We start from the raw sequence: 23018 nt of genomic DNA on the forward strand, positions 1-23018 counted from the left end.
TGCAAAAGTTTCATATATGTGAAAGTACACGCGATAGAATCGTATGTGAGACTCGACGGCCTTTAAAACATGTAATTCGATCTTATTCCATATTCTCTATTTAATTGTGACTTGTGGTAAAGTCATTTGTTGGACCGGTTATCTAATCAAGAGATACACGACTTAAATCGACTTTAGAAAGATCATCTATGGATCAAACGAAATGAAAATGCCACAAATTGTTTTATAATATTTTATCTACACGTTGAATTTCGGGACGAAATTCCGTTTAACGGGGGATAATGTAACAATTAACAAATTGGGTCAACTATTGACGATCAGTTACCGTAAGCGTTGCTATAATCTAGACCAAATGTACGATACGCTAATGTTTATTAAATAAGTTTAAATGGTATTACGATTAATTGGTCAAAATTTATATATTACGAACCGAAAGGGTTATGATTTTTCATCCGAGTTCATTTTAAACGTTAATTTACAATAGGGAATCAGTGGCATGAAAACCATAAAATTGTACCTGGTTGAGCGTGAAACCTTAAAATTTTGACTTCGACATGGTTTCTACTATTCGTAATTCATGTCGAAAATGGTTTGGAAATCGAATTCGTTGGTTGCGAATCTTAACGATAAAATAATTCAATATTTCAAAAATCATGTACATTTATGTACGTATATGTATGAAGAGCGTATATTTCAAACAATATAATATGCTCCATATTACATATAACAAATAGGCAATTATGTTAAACACAATGTGTATGTGTTAACTAATTAAAAGTCTATAAAAACACTAAATATATATACATATTTATACGTATGTTATGTATCATTTTAAATACCAATTAATTGAATATATAACAATTCGAACATTTACCCTATTCAAATCTTGAACTCTTTATATATCTTACCATCATACATGATAAACCTTGATATAAGAGTGTATAAGTATTGTGCATATGCATTATTGCCTTCAAAATCTAAAACAAATACATATATGTATATGAAGTAAAATCTAAAACAAATACATATATGTATATGAAGTTAGAAGAGCCAACAATACGAGAAGAATTAAGCAAATATATAACCAATACATCACACACACAAATACCCACATGCACAAATGGAAACCAATACTGCAATGTACTTTCGAGATCAAATTATAGATTACAAAGTACCACAAAAGTCTTCTAAATATATATTTTTGGATCACACAAAATTCACTCAATCTTCCCTCACACTCTTATCTTTCTTCCCTCCTTTCTTTCTGTTTCGATGCACAGCTAAGAACACCTCCATTGGAGGTGGTTCTCTTGTGGTTTCTCGGTGAGCTAATGAGCAATAGCCTCTCTCTTTCCTCCATTGTTCCTGTCGATGTGAACAACAATCCAAATCCCCTGTGAACTCAAAGAAACCACCTAATCACCGCCCATGTTTTCCCTCTTCCCCTGTTGAACATTGAAACCAAACACACACCACAACCAAAACATCCATTTGGTACCCTCATTGATTGCTATCAATAACAAACAAAAGCAAAAGCAAAGAACTTTGTTACCTGTGGTTAACTGCTGCTTCCATTCTCTTCTTCCTCTTCTTTTCGGTCCAGCCAAGCACCGGAGATGCCTTTCCCTCCTCGTGGCTGCGTGACCACCGAATACCCCATCCACTCGGTCCATGATTGTCGATGACGGAGGTTCGACCAAAAAAGGAGCGCCGGACCCCTCCCCGTTTCCTTCGCGTTTCCTGTCGGACAAATGAGGCAACCAAGAACCGCCAGAGCACGCTTGATCTGCCTCTCGTTGCTTCTGTTCGTCTTTCCTCTCTGATCAGATAAAGACGAAGACTAAGGATCGAAGATCCTTTTTCCCTTATTTATAGTTGCTCGATAATCAACCTCTTACATACTCTTTGGGGTCGATTCCCCCTACCGAGTCACGCATTGCTGCCATTGATCTCCTCTTCCTTCGAAACAATCATCAACCAGTCCGCTACCCTGTTGTTTGCCGCCTTCGATTCGTACTTCTCTTTTTCCGATCAAAGAAGGGTCGACTGATATCTCCCTAATCGAGCCCTGCGTTCGATTCCCCCCCCCCCCCCCTTCTATTTCGAACCAACACCGGAGGTGTGTATTCGCCGGTCGTCACTCGTCCCTCCCACCCGATGCAAGACCCATGAATGACGATCTGCATCCGAGATTTCAAAGTGAAAAACGCACATTCGATTTTGATTCAGTTAAGGGTCAAAGCAGGTCAAACCTACATTCAACTTAAACAAAATCAGCCCCTCCTCCAGTAAAACCTAACAAGTTAAGTCCTGAAGCCCCAAATCAGTTTCAAATGTACATGTTGAGCCCCTGTTTTGTAAATAGTTTGCAATATCAGTCCCTGGAGGATAATTTTGGTAAAATCAATCACTAGAGTTTAATCATTTTAACAAAGACCACCATATACTTAATAAGTAATACAAAAACTACCTTTTGGTTTATTAGGTAATTTAAACATACCCGTGGTGCTTTTTAAGAATGAGGAACGTCGCGTAACAACCTTCACGACAAGAATCACACCTCGAGGCTCGTTCACGCTACGAAAGTGAGTTTCTACGGCCCCTCTTTTACTGCTTTAAATATTTGGGGGAGAGTACATGCGTGCCTATTAAGTTTTGATGATTTACATATTTTTATACGTTAAAATAGTGTCGTACTTTATATTTGGTCGAAAGCTTATGAATTAGTGAATTAATTGCATAAATCACATAAATTAAAGTATGATTCTATAATGGATATAAGTACACCTTGTTGTAATATATTAATTTATATTAATAAAAAAAATCACAAGATTTTATGTAAACTATTACAATAACACGGATTGGTGTTGTAAATCACAACCATGACGATTTTATATGTATAAGATAAAACATCTCATGGAAGCATGAGACGATATAATAATGACCAAAAATATTATCCGCGTATAAAATGAAAGTACATTGTTATAAATTGTGGAAATACTAAACTTATGAAATTATATAATTATTAGTTAAAATTATAAGAATTTCAGTTATCGTTTTCCTAAACGATGAATAATCTTACATATCTAGGGAATTTAGAATGGAAGATATAGGTTCATCATACCTATTCCATGTAGGTTCATCATACCTACTCTGTACATTCGATATAGGTTCATCATACCTATTCCATGTAGGTTCATCATACCTACTATGTATATTCGATATAGGTTCATCATACATATTCCATGTAGGTTCATCATACCTACTCTGTATATTCGATATAGGTTCATCATGTCTATTCCATGTAGGTTCATCATACATACTCTGTATATTCGATATAGGTTCATCATGTCTATTCCATGTAGGTTTATCATACATACTCTGTATATTCGATATAGGTTCATCATACCTATTCCATGTAGGTTCATCATACCTACACCGTATATTCGATATAGGTTCATCATACCTATTCTATAGGTTTATCATACCTATTCCGCATGCCATATCCAATACGTTTGAGTTTCCATTATAAACTATTATGGGTTTCGCGAAAGCTAAGATCTCAATACTTAGTAGAAACTCTCCAATATATAACCGTTAATCCTCGAGGAACGACTAACGTCGGGTATAAGTGTCATATTATTGATCTTATATGGTTAGACCACTCGCCTGGAGTTGCTAGCTACAACTACATCTGTCGAGATGAATTTTGGCGCTGACGTTAGCATTATCGAAACATTACCACGTGTTACAACGGGGTGAATGACTTTAGCACGCACGCCTTATTATGGTGTCGATGCATTAATAAAGTATAGTGTCACGAGTTCGGTTATGATTTCATTATAAAATCCCAGTTTTGTTTCGTTACCGTATAGAATCGATATTGGATTTATACGGGGTTTATGTTCACTCATTTTAGTTGAAAGAAACTGTATTTAGTGGGATAGCATGTGACTCAAAGCGATAAGTGTCAATACCAAAAAAAAAATTAAGTTATATAACACTTAATTAATTTCATGACACGACTCGACAAGATTTATTAACTTATATAAGATAAGTTATTTATATAAACCATTTGTGTGTATAAGAAAACACAGTATTTATGTGGGAGGAGTGTGCCCTACCGGTTAAGTGTCAGTTTTCAAATTAAGCCAGATAATACTTAATTATTGTCACGACATGATTTTACAAAGTTTATAAATTCAAAACTTATGAGTTTTTCATATAAATGATACAAATTCCTGCATAAGGTTTCAAGAGTAAAGTTGGTTATTTTATGTTCTCACAAGGGGTACCATTTCCTATTTTTATATAATTTGATATTCAAAATCTTTATATAAAAATGCATTTTGATATAAGTCCGAATTACTTATATGTATTTTCCAACTCTCGTACATTTGGATTTGAACAAAAGGTATTTATGAATGAGTCATAACACATTTTTATAACTCAATTATTTTATACTTTTAATAGAAAAGTAAATATTTATAAAAGCTGGTCAGCCAGCCAAATTTTACCAAACACTTTTGGGTTATAAAAGTACCATGTGTCAAAACCTGTAGAACTCACCAACAATTTTGTTGACGTATTTTAAATGCATGTATTCTCAGGTTATTTAACAGATCGGAAGTATTCGCTCAGAAGATTCTTCATTAATTGTAGTATACATTTGTAAACGCCAGATTGTTAGGCGTGTGTCACGATTTAGTGATAGCCATTATCAATGTAATTTCTATTTCGGTTATAATAGAAAATTATATTTGTACTGTTCAATGTATGTTTAATAACTGTGATTACTGATTTACGTCGCGCACCTCGGCGTTTCCGTCGGCGGCTGAGGGTGTGACAGTCACCATTCCCGAACAAAGGTTAGCAAGGTCATTGAATCGAGAGGTGTAGGTAGTCACCTCCGATCCTTTCATGGTAAGGTTCCAAATTATAGAGAGTGATTGATTCCATAAATCCTATAGATTTCCAAATTATAGGGAGTGATCGATTTTAGAAATCCTACATATTTCCAAATAATGGAGAGAGAATTGAAATCCTACCGATTTCAAATTATGGAGAGAGAAGTTCGAGACTACTAAATGATCGATTGGGAACTATGGGTTTCTTTGCTACAACGGTAGCATAGCTATTGGTTCTATGTTCTTTTTCGGGTTTAGGCAAACTAGGAGAATTTGAACGTTATCCCAGATTTTTAAGTATTTAAAATGTATATGTTGTTTTGGGGTTGATATAAGGTTTTTAAGGTACTATGTTTCTGCAGCGAATCTGAGAACATCCTTCAATCTTTAAAACTCTCAACCATTGTAGTTTGTCAAACTTCTTGCTTATGGTTGGTTGTGCACCAACTTAACCATAAATAACATAGGCATACGTTCCAAGTTTATTTATGATATGGCTTATGTACGATACTAACCTTAGTTGAGGTGTTTGACCTAAAGGGTTGAGTTGGTAGTTTTAGTTGGAGGTATGTTAGAATTTTATTAAGTGTTCTCATCGCGGGTCAGAGTATATATATATATATATATATATATATATATATATATATATATATATATATATATATATATATATATATATATATATAACTCTTATATATTTAGGGTTGGTGAGTTTTGCAGTATTATTAGTTTTTTTTGTACTCCAAGACTACCAAGTACGGATGAGGGTCAGACAAGAAGCACCGGAGGGCTAAATCATTTTAGCATATAGTTGTTCTAAAATCCAAAAACCCAAGCGGACTGTAACATCTCGAGTCCAGGTATACCTTGTGAACCTTGACCTTCTGAGCTATTGTCTATTTTGGCCCTTATTATGAAAAGGGTGAAAAACGAGTACGCGGGGCGTACCTGAGGTGTACGCTTAGCGTACTCGTCAGCGTGCAAGTGACACGGAGACCACCTAGTACGTTGGGCGTACTAGTGGGTTCGTTGGGCGTACTAGGCCTAGAATGAAAACCCTAATCTAGGGTGAGTCCCTTATTTAAAGGATATGATGGCCTCATTTCTGGCCACCATTCTCAGACAACAAACCCTAAGTGTGCCCTAACTCTCGTTTTGGAGCTTGTGAGTGTATTTACGAGCCTTTGAGAGTTCTTGTGTGTTCTTGAAGAGAAGAGAAAGCCTTGAAGAAGAAGGAGTGAGAATCCAAGCTTCTAGATCAGAGCATATCTGAGTTGGGAGCTTCTTATAGAGGTATAAAGCTTCAAACTTTACCTCTCTTTTATTATGAGCATCATAGTAGAGAATTTTAGGGTTTTGTCCCCAAAAGGTGGATACTTGATGAGATCTTGAACTCCAGAGACTAGGACCTCCCCCTTTTGGACATATGAGTGGTGTAATGTCATAAAAATCCAATCTTCAACGTTGGAATCACTCCATGCATGAGTTATGAGCTCCTTGAGACAAAAGAGTGTATATTTGAGGGTTGGTGACCATTTCAGCCATGCAAAAGCTTCAAGTCATTGACTTTATGGGTTAAGAGCTATTAGAGAGTCTGGATCTACGATATGAGCCAAGGTCTTAACTGTTTAAGACCAAATGAGTGAGAAAGAGGAAACTGGAGAGTACGCCGGGCGTAACTTCCAGTACGCGTAGCGTAGAGTTGCGCTTCCCCGATGCCTGCTTGGCAGCCAAGTACGCCCAGCGTAGAGATGGAGTACGTGCAGCGTACTCCCTGTCGTTGACTTTTGTTGACTTTTAGGGTTTGGTCAAATTGTGGACTATTAAGCCTATGGAGGGGTAGAATGGTCTTTTACCCTTCTGTGAGTTTGTAGAAGGGTTAGTCTAGCTTCTTGAGGGCCATTATTAATTAGGGATAATTATTATATGTGTTAGGCGGAGGCTAGACCGGTGGTTAGAGTTCGAGATTTCCGAATACGAGATTTTCACTTGCTAGCTTACGAGGTGAGTCTTCTCACTATACTTTACCATGAGTGGTATTTTCGTGTGACTGAGATGTCTTATGTGCTTATCTATGTATTGAGATATACTGCTATTTGTTTGAGATATGCATAATGTGTATTGTATTGAGTTGCTGAGTTGAGGGACCAGTGGGTCCAACTGAGTTGTGGGACCGGTGGGCCCCATTGGGACACATTGACCGGAGGGTCTTATTGAGTTTGAGCCTCGAGTGGCTAACGAGCTGTGTGTGGTATTTTGGGGAACTCGCTAAGCTTTGTGCTTACCGTGTTATGTGTTATGTGTTTCAGGTAGTTCTGAGGATCGTGAGAAGGCACCGGCATGATTGTACACACTGGCGAGAGACAATTTTATGATTCTGGGATTGTGATTTACATTGTGGATTGTTGACATTTTAGACATTTGTGATTTTGAGATTGGAAAATGAGTTTTATTGTGTTTTGAAAATGAAAAATTTGTTTGAAAATTTACGCCGTTACAAGTTGGTATTAGTGGTTTGAGGGATTCGGATGCACCTCCGGGTGTGTTTGGACTCAAACTGAGGATTTGAGAAAGATTTTCAAAAGAGATAAATTTTTCTAAAAATGAGAAAGAGTTTGAGAGCAAATGAGTTGGAGCAGTGTGTACAATCAGCCAGAGCCCGAGCATTGATTTCCCAAAACACCCTTACTTTTGTGTTATAAGATATTTATAATATATTATGAGATATTATACATGCTAGAGAGTAGGCTAGGTATTTCATATATTAGGACTAGGGTGACCTGATTTGTGATGCCTTAGCCTAGAGATTTCTACTATCGGTAATTCGCCTTGAGTATGAGCTGAGAATGAGTATTTAGCAGGAACGACCTTCTGAGGGATCTACTGTGAGAGTAGCTTGTGTTTAGTGAGGTATAGAGTACTTGCAACTGGGATCCGAGGAGGAGGACTTGGGGTGAATACAGATGCGGTGTGGAAGGTAGTATTGGGCCCGTACTACTGGAAGCACCGGATCGGTGAGCAATCCATGTAAGAATCCTTAGGATACTAAGGAACAAGTAGGGGCGAGTGATCGAGTGTTAGTATACTCGAGCGAGTCTCTGATTATTTTGTGTTGTGTTTCAGAGACATCATGGTGAGTACACACCACAACCCTGGAGGCAGTGGGACTAGTGACGAGGAGATACGGAGGATGATTCATGAGGAGGTGGTCGCAGCTATCCGAGAGGAGATTCCAGAGATGTTTGGGTCTATTAAGACCACCCTGATTGAGACTTTTGATGAGCGATACGTTGCTGTCACTGAGGCTGCTGCTGCTGCCGCCACTGCATCCGTCGCCGCTGCTAGGCCTCAGGGAGGTGATTCGCTGTTGTTCCGGGAGTTTAGCAACATAAAGACACCAGAGTTTGATGGGACACAGGATCCAATTGTTGCGATGAGATGGATCTCTGATATCGAGGGGTGTTTTTACACATGTTCATGCCCAGATCACTTGAGAGTTCGGTTTGCGCTGAACCAGCTTCGCTTGGGAGCGAAGGACTAGTGGAAGTTTGTGACAGCCGATTTTACCTCTACAGATCATGTTGCGGTGACGTGGGAGAGGTTTGTTCAGATGTTCCGAGATGAGTATGTTCCCTCGGTAGAGAGGGAACGTTTGGCACAGGAGTTTCTGTCTCTCAAGCAAAAGACATAATCAGTGACCGAGATTTCGAGGATGTTCCATGAGAGGGCGATGTTTTGCCCTGAGCACGTGTCCACTGAGCAGGCACGTGTGAGCCGATATTTGAGCATACTGAGGAGGGATATACGAGATTTCGTGGTGAACTCATCGTACAGGACATTGGCTGAGCTTCAGGCCAATGCCAGGAGGAGGGACATTGAGCTTGAGCTGCAGACCAGGGAGGAGGAGGAGTCCCGGGGTAGGGACCGGAGACCAGTACAGTCGCAGCCGGCGACGAAGTGGGCTAAGCCCGTTGATACCAGAGCTGGGGGCCAGAAGGGCCGCACTTGTGGCAAGTGCGGCAAGAGTCACGAGGGTTCATGCCGTTTGGGGATTTGCTACAAATGTGGCAAAGAGGGGCACCTGGCGAAGGATTGCCCCAAGGGGTTCTCAGTTTGCTTCCATTGCAACCAGACCGGCCACAAGAAGGCCGAGTGCCCTCAGCTCGTGCAGGGATCAGCCCAGGGATCTACACCTACTTCTATGCGTGCTACTGAGAGTCAGTCAGCGAAGGCCGAGACACAGAGGGTTCGTGGGAGAGCCTTTCAGCTGACAGCAGAGGAGGTCCGCGCAGCACCTGACGTCGTGGCCGGTATGTATTCTTATTGTAGTTCTTTTGAGATATTTTGTTCTTATATTATGATTGTGTATAGGTACTTTTCTTGTGAGTTCTGTACCTGCTTTGGTGTTATTTGACTCGGGTGCGAGTCGATCTTTTGTGTCCATAGCCTTTAGTCGTCACATCAGTATTCGGCGTGAAGCGTTGAGTCGGCCTTTGAGGGTTTCTATAGCCGATGAGCACAAAGTTTTTGCTACAGACGTGATCCGTGAGTGCACCCTAGAGATTTTTGGTGTGAAGTTTCCTATAGATCTGGTACCGATCGCTATGGGTGATGTTTGTGTCATAGTGGACATGGACTGGTTGAGCCGATTTGGAGCGGTGATACACTGCGAGCGACAGTTAGTGACTATACGAGACCCTAGTGGGGGAGTGCTTATGGTGTATGATGAGGGTACTAGATCTGGATCAACTTTCTGCTCTGCTGCCAGAGCGAGACAGAGTTTACAGCAGGGTTGTATGGGGTTTCTGGCGTATGTGATGCATACGCGGGCTGCTGCAGGGAGACCGAGTTCTATCTTCGAGGTTCCGATAGTGTGCGAGTTTCCAGATGTTTTCCCCGAGGAGTTGCCGGATGTGCCTCCCGAGAGACAGGTAGAGTTTCGGATCGATTTGATGTCGGGTGCGGCGCCTATTGCCAAGCCACCCTATCGCCTTGCGCCACCAGAGATGCATGAGTTATCCTCACAGCTCCAGGAGCTGTTGGGGAAAGGGTTTATCAGGCCGAGTAGCTCGCCGTTGGGAGCTCCGATCCTTTTTGTCAAGAAAAAGGATGGTTCATACCGGATGTGCATTGATTACCGGGAGTTGAACAAGTTGACGGTCAAAAACCGTTACCCACTTCCGAGGATCGACGATTTGTTCGATCAGTTGCAGGGGGCGTCTTGGTTTTCCAAGATCGATTTGAGGTCTGGTTATCATCAGATGAGAGTCCGTGAGGAGGATGTCCAAAAGACGGCCTTTAGGACGCGTTATGGGCACTATGAATTCGTGGTGATGCCTTTTAGGCTCACCAACGCACCGACAACGTTCATGGACCTCATGAACCGGGTGTGCAGGCCTATGTTGGATCGATCAGTGATCGTGTTCAACGACGATATCTTGGTGTATTCGAGATCCAGAGAGCAGCATGAGGAGCATCTGAGAGAGATTCTTGGTGTACTGAGATCGGAGAGACTGTATGCTAAATTTTCCAAGTGTGATTTCTGGTTACGAGAGGTCCAGTTCCTGGGACACCTCGTTAATCAGAATGGTATTTTGGTCGATCCGGCCAAGATTGAGGCAGTTATGGGGTGGGAGGTGCCGAGATCCCCCACCGAGATCAGGAGTTTTCTGGGGCTGGCCGGTTACTATCAGAGATTTATCATAGATTTCTCCAAGATTGGCGTCCCCCTCACCAAGTTGACCCGGAAGGGCGTTACTTTTATTTGGGATCCCGAGAAGCAGACCTCATTTGAGACTATTCGCCGGAGGTTGTGCGAAGCCCCTGTGTTAGCCCTTCCAGAGGGAATGGAGGATTTTGTGGTTTATTGCGATGCATCTATTATGGGCATGGGTGCGGTGCTGATGCAGAGAGGGCACGTGATAGCATACGCATCGAGGCAGTTGAAGCCTCATGAGACGAGATATCCCACCCACGATTTAGAGTCGGGGGCGGTGGTGTTCGCCCTCAAGATCTGGCGTCACTATCTGTATGGGGTTCGGTGTACCATATACACGGACCACAAGAGTTTGAAGTATTTTATGGATCAGCCCAACCTGAACATGAGACAGAGGAGATGGTTGGATGTGGTGAAAGATTATGACTGCGAGATCTTGTATCATCCGGGCAAGGCTAACGTGGTAGCCGACGCCCTGAGCCGCGGAGCAGAGAGTACCCCGATCCGAGACGTGTGTATGAGGATGACAGTGATGACTCCAATCTTAGATATCATTCGAGAGTCCCATGCGGAGGCTGTGAGACCAAAGAACCGCAAGAGGGAGCGGGTGATTGGGCAGGTGTCCGAGTTTGTGACGGACAGCTGAGGGCTTATGATTTTTCGAGGGAGGATTTGGGTGCCTTATACGGGCAGAGCACGACGTATACTGATGGAGGAGGCGCATATATCGAGATTCTCGATCCATCTCGGGGGCCACTAAGATGTATTTGGACCTGAAGAGAGACTACTAGTGGCCGTGTATGAAGAGGGATGTTACTTGGGTAGTCGAGAGGTGCTTGACATGTCGTCAGGTTAAGGCCGAGCACCAGCGTCCTCATGGGTTACAGCCACTAGAGGTTCCCCAGTGGAAGTGGGAACAGATTTCCATGGATTTTATCACCAAGTTGCCGAGGACCGCACAGGGTGTCGACGCGATTTGGGTGATTGTATACCGGTTGACGAAGAGCGCCCATTTTCTTGCTATCAGTGAGAGTTCTTCTGAAGAGAGGCTGGCTGAGATATATGTGAGAGAGGTGGTAGCTCGGAATGGAGTGCCGACATCGATAGTGTCATATCGGGATGTGCGTTTTACTTCCAGATTCTGGAAGAAGTTTCATGAGGAGTGGGTACGCGATTGTATTTCAGTACAGCCTACCACCCACAGACAGACGGGCAGAGTGAGCGGACGATTCAGACGCTCGAGGACATGCTTCAAGCATGTGTTATGAACTTCGGTGGAAGTTGGGACACATACCTGCCCTTGGCTGAGTTTTCTTACAACAACAGCCACCATTCCAGTATCAGTATGCCTCCTTTTGAGCTTCTCTATGGGAGGAGGTGTCGGACTCCTATCTGTTGGGGAGAGGTGGGGCAGCGAGTGATAGGTAGCACTGAGATAGTGCTCAAGACAACTGAGCAGATTCAACAGGTCAGGCAGAGGTTACTGACGGCTCAGAGTCGCCAGAAGAGTTACGCGGACAGGCGATGATCCGAGCTTGAGTTCCAGGTTGGAAATTTCGTTCTCCTGAGGGTATCCCCATGGAAAGGGTGTTGCGTTTTCTACGCATCAAATACACTCTAAAACTAGGCAGCGGAAAAATCGAAACAACGATATACCTAAGTGTACATGCATCCTATGGATCTATGGCTTCATGCTAATAACATCAACCCTAGAAAACATAAAACATAAAGAAGAAAACATACCTCTTATGTTGCCCTTGATCTCCATGCTTGAGATCTTGAACCTCCATGAAGTTGCTTGGATGAAAGGATCCAAACCAGAATCCCTCTAATGGTATCACACCCAATGACACCAAAGAGTGGAATAAAATAACTAGGAGAAGGGTCAATTTCACAAACCCAAAGGGGTTAGAAATCGTCCCTAAGAGGGGGAGGAAGAAGGGTTGGCGAAACTTCAAGCCAAGGTGCAAGGAGGAATGAAATCCCTAAGGCCCTATTTATACCCTTGGATGCCTCCTTAGGTTTAGTACTCCTTCCCATGTGGGATGGAGGCCTAACCACGAAATTTCACTCCTTTCCCATGTGGGATGGAGTGATTTTCATCCAACCCTAATCCAATAAGGTTCTGGAACATTCCTGATTAACCAACTATCGATTAATCAACATTCAACCCTTTAATTAATTAATCTGTTAATTAATTTCCAAAATATATTTCCAAAATATATTTCCAATTAGTTTCTAATTAATTATTAACCATAATAATTAATAAACCAATTTCTCATTTATTTATTCTACTCAATTTGGGTCTTGAGGGCAACCCAAAAGGACCCTACTATTATTAGAAATATGACCAATAGTTAATGACCTTGGACACTATTCCAATAGTCTCCCACTTGGACAAGTCATCAACTATATGAGGACCAATATTTCTCAATAATCAACAGAGAGTTAGCCATCCAATGCAACTACCGAACTCTTGATCTAATCAAGATTCATCCCTTAGATAAGTGATCAACTATCCCTTCATTCTATGATATCTGTATGAATTCGAGACATGGATAATGGTCAATCTCAGAATTCAAAATTATGTTTCCCGATATAGATTTGTGACGACTGCATCTGACTACTAAATCGAACACATCAATTCCAGTCAGGGCTCGGCCAAGCACTTTAGATGTCAGCACTAAATCATCGAGGGGCCCATAGATATCGCTTCTCCTATTGAGGCAGAAGGAACGAATAAACTTCGACCACATAGTTTTTTTCTATTTCATCATGTCACACATGGACATACCCTTTATAACTACCAGTTACGGTTAGCGTTGGAGTAGACCAATGCATAATAGAATCATAGAGCAAAATCCCACATGTATCTAGGTTTGAAGATAGAAGATATTATCGTCTTAGAATTACTTGTGACTGAATCCATGAAGTAATCTCTAAGTGTGGGTTGGTACAATACTTAAATCTCTATTAAGCACTCATGAGTGTTAGCGCAATCTCTTTGCTATGTCCAATCGATATGGACAATCCACTAATACTCATGACAGTCTTGAATCACTACTTACTTCCAAGAGTATGACCGACTGTGGACGTTTGAGTAAATTAATACTCGGGAAGTGGGTTCCAAACATGCAAAAGTGATAACGCAGTGATAGGCTAATTGAAATGACCGAAATCCATCATATATTAAGATCACCACTTAATAATCGCCAAATCAAATTAAAACTTATACTGCTTAAAGTTCTCGGGTTTTAAAACAAACCAAACTAAGAGTGTTTAAGCCAATTCATTTGCAAATCTAATGCCTCTCGACTTTTTCTGACTGTCAGACATGGTCAATGACATCGGCTTATGGAATGGGTCGACAAGATTATCTTTCGATATGAATCATTGACTATGATGTCTTTACATTTGACTCACTATCAAATGTGTTGGTACTTACTGAGTATGTTTCATGTGAGCTCGTGTGACTTGGGATCCATACTCGAGGTAAGTTCACCCAAAGTCACAAGAAACTTCATAACGACCATCAATGATTGAATTTCAACAAAGATGTCACTAATGAATCGCTTTCAGTCACATTGTCCACTAACCAACTGCAATATACTCTAAGTATGTTAAATCCACTATGGTGTATTACCTGGTACTCTTTCAAGCTAATATATCACCATTCAGTAAAAGCACGAATTCCGACTGCGAACGGAATTGCCTTTATTAGTGCGGAACTTAGCATCAATGTCACTCTTACAATGATCTCTTCCATACTATCAAGATCATCTATTCTATCCTCCAAGGTCACTTAAGAATGTTCTTGATCTTGATTCATTGATTCTTGCCAAATTGATCTAATCAAAATTGTCATGCTCAAGGCATACGAGTCATTGGATCAAGTACATGTCATGGCATTTATGATCGATCCCATACCAGAAGCATGTGGGACACGACTCATTTGCTTTAGCTCAATAGTAGAACTAGGACATTGTTTTCCTCAACATTCAATGTACTTTGGCTTAATCCAATGAATCACTTTGATCTATCTCCATAGATCCTTATTATGCACGTGTCTTGTATCTCCCATGTATATCATAGCGAAACAGTTCTCATACCAAGCCAAGATTTTACACCTGCTAAGTTAGAATATAGTTTCCTATAAATCGTACATTGTCTATGTACAATACAAGGGTGACTACAGTGCTCCCACTAGCACTGACATATATATGGCTTATCTATGTTTCTCGAAATTCAAACTCCTTGAACTTTTCTCATTGAAACAAAGATTCCAATTACTCCCACTAGCTTTGACATATGTATGACTCATCTTTATTTCTCGAAATTCATACACTTTGAACTTTCTCATTGAAATAATGATCCATCTTGCGAGATGCTTATTTCGGTCCATAAATGAACTTGTTAAGCTTACACATCTTTCAAAACCTATCTTGGTTTAATTATGTGTTTGTTCCTATCCATGATTGTCTCTACTTGAAGATCCGCTTGCACCTAAGGGTTAAGGTCAAGTGCTAGGTCTACCAAATAACAACATACATGGATTGAATCTCGCTTTCCAATTCCTCTTTCTATATTGTTGCCTTTAGGGCCTACCATAGCTTCCGATAGCTGGTACACTCTGATTGCTATCTACCAGTGACTCAAATACCTTAGCAATATAAACTCTTATATAACTAGGTCCATGAGGTCTTCTATCATATCTATATGGAAAAATGGAAATATGTCAGTTTCCTTAATAGCTCTTTCAATTCCAAATTGAATGTTATGTCCAACTTTAGGCTCTTCGTTGGTTGACTCTTGAATCTTACCAAGATCAATGTGGCTCCCACTAGCCCTTTTAGAAATCAGCTCCCTCTCTTGGAAGACTGCCTTTTGAGCAACATGCACTTTGTTCTCAGAAGGTTGTTAAACAATTATCCAAAAAGCTTGATGGGCTCTCCAACGAGATAACACATCTTTAATCAAAGTCCTAGATTGTCGAGCGCTTCACGACAAGCGTAAGCCTCATAATCGTAGACTTACATATATGGCAGTGAGGTTAGAATCCCACTTCACATATCATAGAGCGTTTCAGGAACCTACTTAGTTGGCACAAGACCAAAGGACTTCTTGTAACACTATTCATGGTACAATCCACGAATTGTTAGCAAACATAGCGCGACTCACCTGGCACAAAATCAATTAATGATTTGTTTCTCTATCCAACTAACACTTCCTAGCAGTAGTGTTATGGGTGGAGATAGATCGTGAAACTCTTTCACAATTCCTTAGATGATCGATAAAGTTTGGACTGAGATTCTCACTATGAGTGTCTCATCCTATTGCCCAGTTGATTCTCAACTTCACTTTATGAGAGCTCTGAACACCTGAAAGGTTTCAGACTCACATTCATACGAAGTTGGTATCACCATGTATTGCGATTAATCTGAACGGTCCATTAGTGTAAACTAATTCCAACAGATACTCACATCAACCAGTGAAACATTCATCATCTATCTTGATAAACAAGATTTGCATTTATCATGAGACTCAAGGTCAAATGATATCCAAAATCCGATCCAACTGGATACTTGGTAATGCATTTCTCGTTTATGTATCCAAGACTATGATTCCATAAATACATTTCACCCAAAACTTTGGATGTATTTGAATCAGTACATATTGTGGTCATTCTGAACGATCCATTAGTTGAACTAACATCAACAGATATTCACAATAATACACCTTATTTAAATGTTCGAATCAATTTTGAACGATTGCTACTATACTAGCTTCATAGATTTCATGACTTTCTTTTAACATGTTAGAATGCTCTACATTTAAATAAGTCAGAACTATCTCATGAATTATAGTATAAAAAAATTTAGTTATATTACCATAGACTAAACTCTTGAGGAGAATTGTCATTTGATCCCATGAATGTAGCAAGGGCTTGGCATTCATGATCAAATTATCTTCTCCATGTTCTAGTCTTCTTACTTCATTTTAGTAACTGCACATTCTTGCAAATGTCAGTACTAATCCTCAATAAAATACTCAAGGTTTAGAAGTAATGTTTTGATGGCATTATAAATTCATATATTTTTTTGAATAACAAACATGAAAGAACTAGTTATCTTTTGATCCAATGGAAAGTAGCACGGGCTCGTGATCCATGATCAAATTTAACTTCTTCATGTTCCAGTCCTTTCACCTCAAATATACATTTGGGCAAGTTTGATTTCTTAGTCCTTTTCTTGTTATGGAAACGAGCAACTATCAGAACATGTCTTAGAATAAGCCTTCCTTTGTCCTAGGTATTAGGGCCTAGATTAGGTATACCCACACTAATCGCCTTTTAAACCGTGTGCAATTGGCTTTCTTATTCTTGACACTTCTATTAATGATAGTAAAATATGGGAGTGTTTTGAAGTTTGAGTTTCTATGACTGCCATGTTAATTCCAAAAGGAAACTTTAACATGCTCCACAACTCCTTCATGGTCATTCCAAGTTGTTCATATCAAAATCAAAATGAATTGATTATATGTACATGTCAGCTAGTCGATTAATCCTAGTCAACTCCTAACTCAAGGAAATTCCATTTTACTTTAATATGTCATTTTACAACGTACATTTGACAATTGCTCTTTCTAACACTTTAGAATGCAATGTTTGAAGTAACCAAGGAATAGCTTTAACAAAGGCATGATCTTTCTTTTTGTTTATGAGAACTACTCCCAAACTACGAATTTGACAAGATTGATCATCCTCATAGCTAATCCTTTCAAAGGTTTTATAGCAGTAGATTTTAGTGGATAAGGTTATAGACATCATTCAATAACAAATTCCATTATAGTTTGTTTTACTTATCCTTAGAAAATAATCACCCTAAATAAAATTATTTTATTAGGCTAGGATCCATATTTGGCTCCATGATGTGTAAAGGGATGCCGTAAACACACCATAAAGTTATTTAGGTAGGCAAAGCCCTTTGCAAATTTCGATCACCACGAAATTCCTAGATCTTTGAGATTCATTGACTATCAATGGCATGTTAATCTCGAATTATGTTCATCTCAAATTCAATGACGGGGTCGCCGCGGATCATTGAACAGATGGTGAATCGACCATACAAAACCGCATGGTCCCCGGCTCAAGTTACGCTTGAGATTCGCGAGTTCCACATCATTCTCTACTTATACTCTCCAATTGACGTGCCGGTTAACCACGCGAGCTCCATCAACAAGTTATAAAGAGAATGTGCAACTTTTATGGATAACATAAAATTCACATTAAATAGATTGAGAATTAACCTTGCAAAATCGCATGGTCCCCGACTCTTGCGAGTTCCATATCATTCTCAACTATACCCTATATTGATGTGCCGGTTAACTACACGAGCTCCATCAACAGAATATAAAGAGAATGTGCAATTTTCATGGATAATATAAACTCACATTCTATTAATAAAACGGGATTTTGTTTTATACTTGTATTTAAAATACTTTTAGATTGACCATTATCACTATCAAACCCTTTCGGTAACTCCATTCACAAAATGCAATTGGGCGGTGAGGGTGGTAAGCGCGAAGCATATTAAAAACCGACCTCATTAGGAATCAAAGAGACCTCCTTAAACCCCTACATTAGAACGGGTGAGCCTAGTCGATGTAAGACTGACAATGTCAATATTTAAACACGCGAGGGCGCATGTTGTAACTTTCTTATACATATAATAGACACAATTCTAATATATATAAATATAAGGGGTAAATTTAAAACTCTTTAAATTTAGTTGTCTATTATTAATTCTAATTAATTGCGAGGACGCAATGTAACAATTAATAAATCAGAAGGGGGTAATATTCAAATTTATAAATCTCTTTTATAAATAATATTAAATATTTAAATTCACTATTTAAATAATAGATAAATATTCAAATTCAAATAAACACATAAATATTCAAATTCAAATAAACATATTTAAACAATATTTATCTATTAATAAATATTCAAATTCAAATAAACACATAAATATTCAAATTCAAATAAACATATTTAAACAATATTTATCTATTAATAAATATTCAAATTCAAATAAAACATTTAAATAATATTTATCAATTTCTAGATTTAAAACATTTTAAAATTTGGTAATTATCCATATTTGATAAAGCTTCATATTTGAAAAATGGAAAAAATCTGAAAACCCTAATTCTGCTGAGCTCACGTCGTGAGCTCTAAGCTCTCACGTCGTGAGCTGCGACTAAGGTATTATCAATTACGAATTTTTCAATAATCCTTCTACCATTCAATTTCAAACAAAGTTTTACAGAAAACATGGATCTAGGGTGAACATAACCATGAACCAATGGCTCTGATACCACTGTTGGGTTTTCTACGCATCAAATACACTCTAAAACTAGGCAGCGGAAAAATCGAAACAACGATATACCTAAGTGTACATGCATCCTATGGATCTATGGCTTCATGCTAATAACATCAACCCTAGAAAACATAAAACATAAAGAAGAAAACATACCTCTTATGTTGCCCTTGATCTCCATGCTTGAGATCTTGAACCTCCATGAAGTTGCTTGGATGAAAGGATCCAAACCAGAATCCCTCTAATGGTATCACACCCAATGACACCAAAGAGTGGAATAAAATAACTAGGAGAAGGGTCAATTTCACAAACCCAAAGGGGTTAAAAATCGTCCCTAAGAGGGGGAGGAAGAAGGGTTGGCGAAACTTCAAGCCAAGGTGCAAGGAGGAATGAAATCCCTAAGGCCCTATTTATAGCCTTGGATGCCTCCTTAGGTTTAGTACTCCTTCCCATGTGGGATGGAGGCCTAACCACGAAATTTCACTCCTTTCCCATGTGGGATGGAGTGATTTTCATCCAACCCTAATCCAATAAGGTTCTGGAACATTCCTGATTAACCAACTAACGATTAATCAACATTCAACCCTTTAATTAATTAAACTGTTAATTAATTTCCAATATATATTTCCAAAATATATTTCCAATTAGTTTCTAATTAATTATTAACCATAATAATTAATAAACCAATTTCTCCTTTATTTATTCTACTCAATTTGGGTCTTGAGGGCAACCCAAAAGGACCCTGCTATTATTAGAAATATGACCAATAGTTAATGACCTTGGACACTATTCCAATAAAGGGGTGATACGGTTTAGGAGGAGGGGCAAGCTGGGGCCCTGATACATCGGTCCTTTCCAGGTGACAGCCAGAGTGGGTAAGGTAGCGTACCGTTTGGAGCTACCTGCGGAGTTGAGCCAGATTCATAACACCTTCCACGTATCCCAATTGAGGAAGTGTGTAGCCGATGAGACGGCAGTGATACCACTAGAGGACATTCAGGTAGATGCGCGCTTGAATTACATTGAGAGATCGATCGCAATTGTGGATCGAAAGGTAAAGATTTTTGAGGAACAAGGAGGTGCCCCTGGTTCAGGTTCCGTGGCAGCATCGGAAAGGGTCCGAGATGACTTGGAAGTCGGAGTCAGAGATGCGGGAGCAGCATCCAAAGTTATTTCGGAGCATGACTTCGAGGGCGAAGTCTGATTATAGTGGGGGAGAATTGTAACATCCCGAGTCCAAGTTTACCTTGTGAACCTTGATCTTCTGAGCTATTGTCTATTTTGGCCCTTATTATGAAAAGGGTGAAAAACGAGTACGCAGGACGTACCTGAGGTGTACGCTTAGCGTACTCGTCAGCGTGCAAGTGACGCGGAGACCACCTAGTACGCTGGGCGTACTAGGCCCAGAATGAAAACCCTAATCTAGGGTGAGTCCCCTATTTAAAGGATATGATGGCCTCATTTATGGCCACCATTATCAGACAACAAACCCTAAGTGTGCCCTAACCCTCGTTTTGGAGCTTGTAAGTGTATTTATGAGCCTTTGAGAGTTCTTGTGTGTTCTTGAAGAGAAGAGAAAGCCTTGAAGAAGAAGGAGTGGGAATCCAAGCTTCTAGATCCGAGCGTATCTGAGTTGGGAGCTTCTTATAGAGGTATAAAGCTTCAAACTTTACCTCTCTTTTGTTATGAGCATCCTAATAGAGCATTTTAGGGTTTTTTCCAAGGTGGAGACTTGATGAGATCTTGAACTCCAGAGACTAGGACCTTCCCCGTTTGGACATATGAGTGGCGTAATGTCATAAAAATCCAATCTTGGATGTTAGAATCACTCCATGCATGAGTTATGAGCTCCTTGAGACCAAAGAGTGTATATTTTGAGGGTTGGTGACCATTTCAGCCATGCAAAGGCTTAAAGTCACTGACTTTATGGGTTAAGAGCTATTAGAGAGTCTGGATCTACGATATGAGCCAAGGTCTTAACTGTTTAAGATCAAATGAGTGAGAAAGAGGAAACTGGAGAGTACGCTGGGCGTAACTTCCAGTACGCGCAAGGTAGGGTCGCGCTTCCCCGATCCCTGCTTGGCAGCCGAGTACGCCCAGCGTAGAGATGGAGTACGCGCAGCATACTCCCTGTCGTTGACTTTTGTTGACTTTTAGGGTTTGGTCAAATTGTGGACTATTAAGCCTAGGGAGGGGTAAAATAGTCTTTTACCCTTCTGTGAGTTTGTAGATGGGTTAGTCTAGCTTCTTGAGGGCCATTATTAATTAGGGATAATTATTATATGTGTTACGCGGAGGCTAGACCGGTGGTTAGAGTTCGAGATTTCCGAATACGGGATTTTCACTTGCTAGCTTACGAGGTGAGTCTTCTCACTATACTTTACCATGAGTGGTATTTTCGTGTGACTGAGATGTCTTATGTGCTTATCTGTGTATTGAGATATCCTGCTATTTGTTTGAGATATGCATAATGTGTATTGTATTGAGTTGCTGAGTTGAGGGACCAGTGGGTCCAATTGAGTTGTGGGACCGGAGGGCCCCATTGGGACACATTGACCGGAGGGTCTTATTGAGTTTGAGCCTCGAGTGGCTAACGAGCTGTGTGTGGTATTTTGGGGAACTAACTAAGCTTTGTGCTTACCGTGTTATGTGTTTCAGGTAGTTTCGAGGATCGCGGGAAGGCACCGGCATGATTGTACACACTGGCGAGACACAATTTTATGATTCTGGGATTGTGATTTACATTGTGGATTGTTGACATTTTAGACACTTGTGATTTTGAGATTGGAAAATGAGTTTTATTGTGTTTTGAAAATGAAAAATTTGTTTGAAAATTTACGCCGTTACACGGCCCTTCAAACCAGTTACCTCTCTCGTAAATAGTCGAGAATTAGGGTAATTAATAATAATACTTTTATTAGTAGCATTTTGCTATAGTTGCATCCTCTTTCGATAATACGGGTTCTCTCTAGCCAATTTAGTTGTGATACCAATCTGTCACACCCCTGGCCGAGGCAGCAGAACAATTCGGGTTGTGCGACTAAGTTCATGGATCACAAGTAACCTTAATATATTTAACAATTACAACAATAAACAAAATAACATTTATATTCCATCTTGAAGTTTAAATACAAGGTTCTTACAAATAATAATAATAGTACGTGAATTTCCTTAACAGATAAGCAGATAACACAACATCTAGTAAACTAGGTCGCCTAAAATCTAATATGTCTTGAATGTCTGTTTAGTGATTCCTAGAGAATACACGTAGTTTTGAGGGTCAACACAAGGTTGGTGAGACTTAGAGGTTTTTGCTAACAACAGTAATACTTTTAAAAAGTTGAAAAAGTATTTTCCTTGTAAGTATAACCATAATTAAAATAGTATTTGTAAAGAGTCTTATAATAAGCTTTGAAAACCACAATGTATCTTTGCATAAGTAAATCCTTAATTGAAATAGTTTTGAAAGCAGCCAAGCCCATGGTTTGTAGTAAGAGAAACCATAAGTAAATCCATACTTAAAACTATTTTGTAGTGAGAGAAACCAAATCCATGGTTTTCTAGTAAGAGAGAGACCGTAAGTAAATCCATACTTAAAATAGTTTTGAAAGAAACCAGGCCTATGGTTTGTAGTGAGAGAGAGAGAGAGGGATTCTAGTTAATGTTTATAGTGAGTCCTATAACCGAGCTATGTGACTGAATATACCCCCTACAATTCTTCATTGTATTTTGTAGTAACGACAGTAGACACTTATCACCCGCTTTGATTGATCGGTCGAGGTTGTAGCTAGCAATCGCAGGTAGGGATGTCAACCCCATATAGATCTATACATACGTGTCTCGCTCCGGAGATTAACAGTTATAGTAGTTTGGGTATGCTAAGTGTTTAGACTTAGCTAATGAAAATTGTCTCACTAAAAAGCCTTTAACTAAGGTATATGAATAGCTCTCAGCCCTAACTTATAAGTGGATAAGTTACTTGGCTTAATGGATTGTATAGAATTTATAAAAATCGAG

At 39.7% G+C, this 23018-nt stretch overlaps 1 long non-coding RNA gene across 1 annotated transcript; it reads right to left on the bottom strand.

Annotated features, from left to right (window-relative positions):
• Positions 1-1057: 1057 nt before the first annotated feature.
• LOC145168679 (uncharacterized) lies at positions 1058-2174 on the bottom strand. The gene is made up of 2 exons (XR_013741999.1): positions 1553-2174; positions 1058-1445 (listed from the first exon to the last, which is right to left on the bottom strand). It is a non-coding gene; the product is annotated as an uncharacterized LOC145168679 (long non-coding RNA).
• Between the last annotated feature and the right edge of the window lie 20844 nt (positions 2175-23018).

This window comes from Lactuca virosa, chromosome 4 (assembly GCF_052849685.1).
Source record: "Lactuca virosa cultivar CGN04683 chromosome 4, Lactuca_virosa_CGN04683_v6, whole genome shotgun sequence".
NCBI lineage: Eukaryota > Viridiplantae > Streptophyta > Magnoliopsida > Asterales > Asteraceae > Lactuca > Lactuca virosa.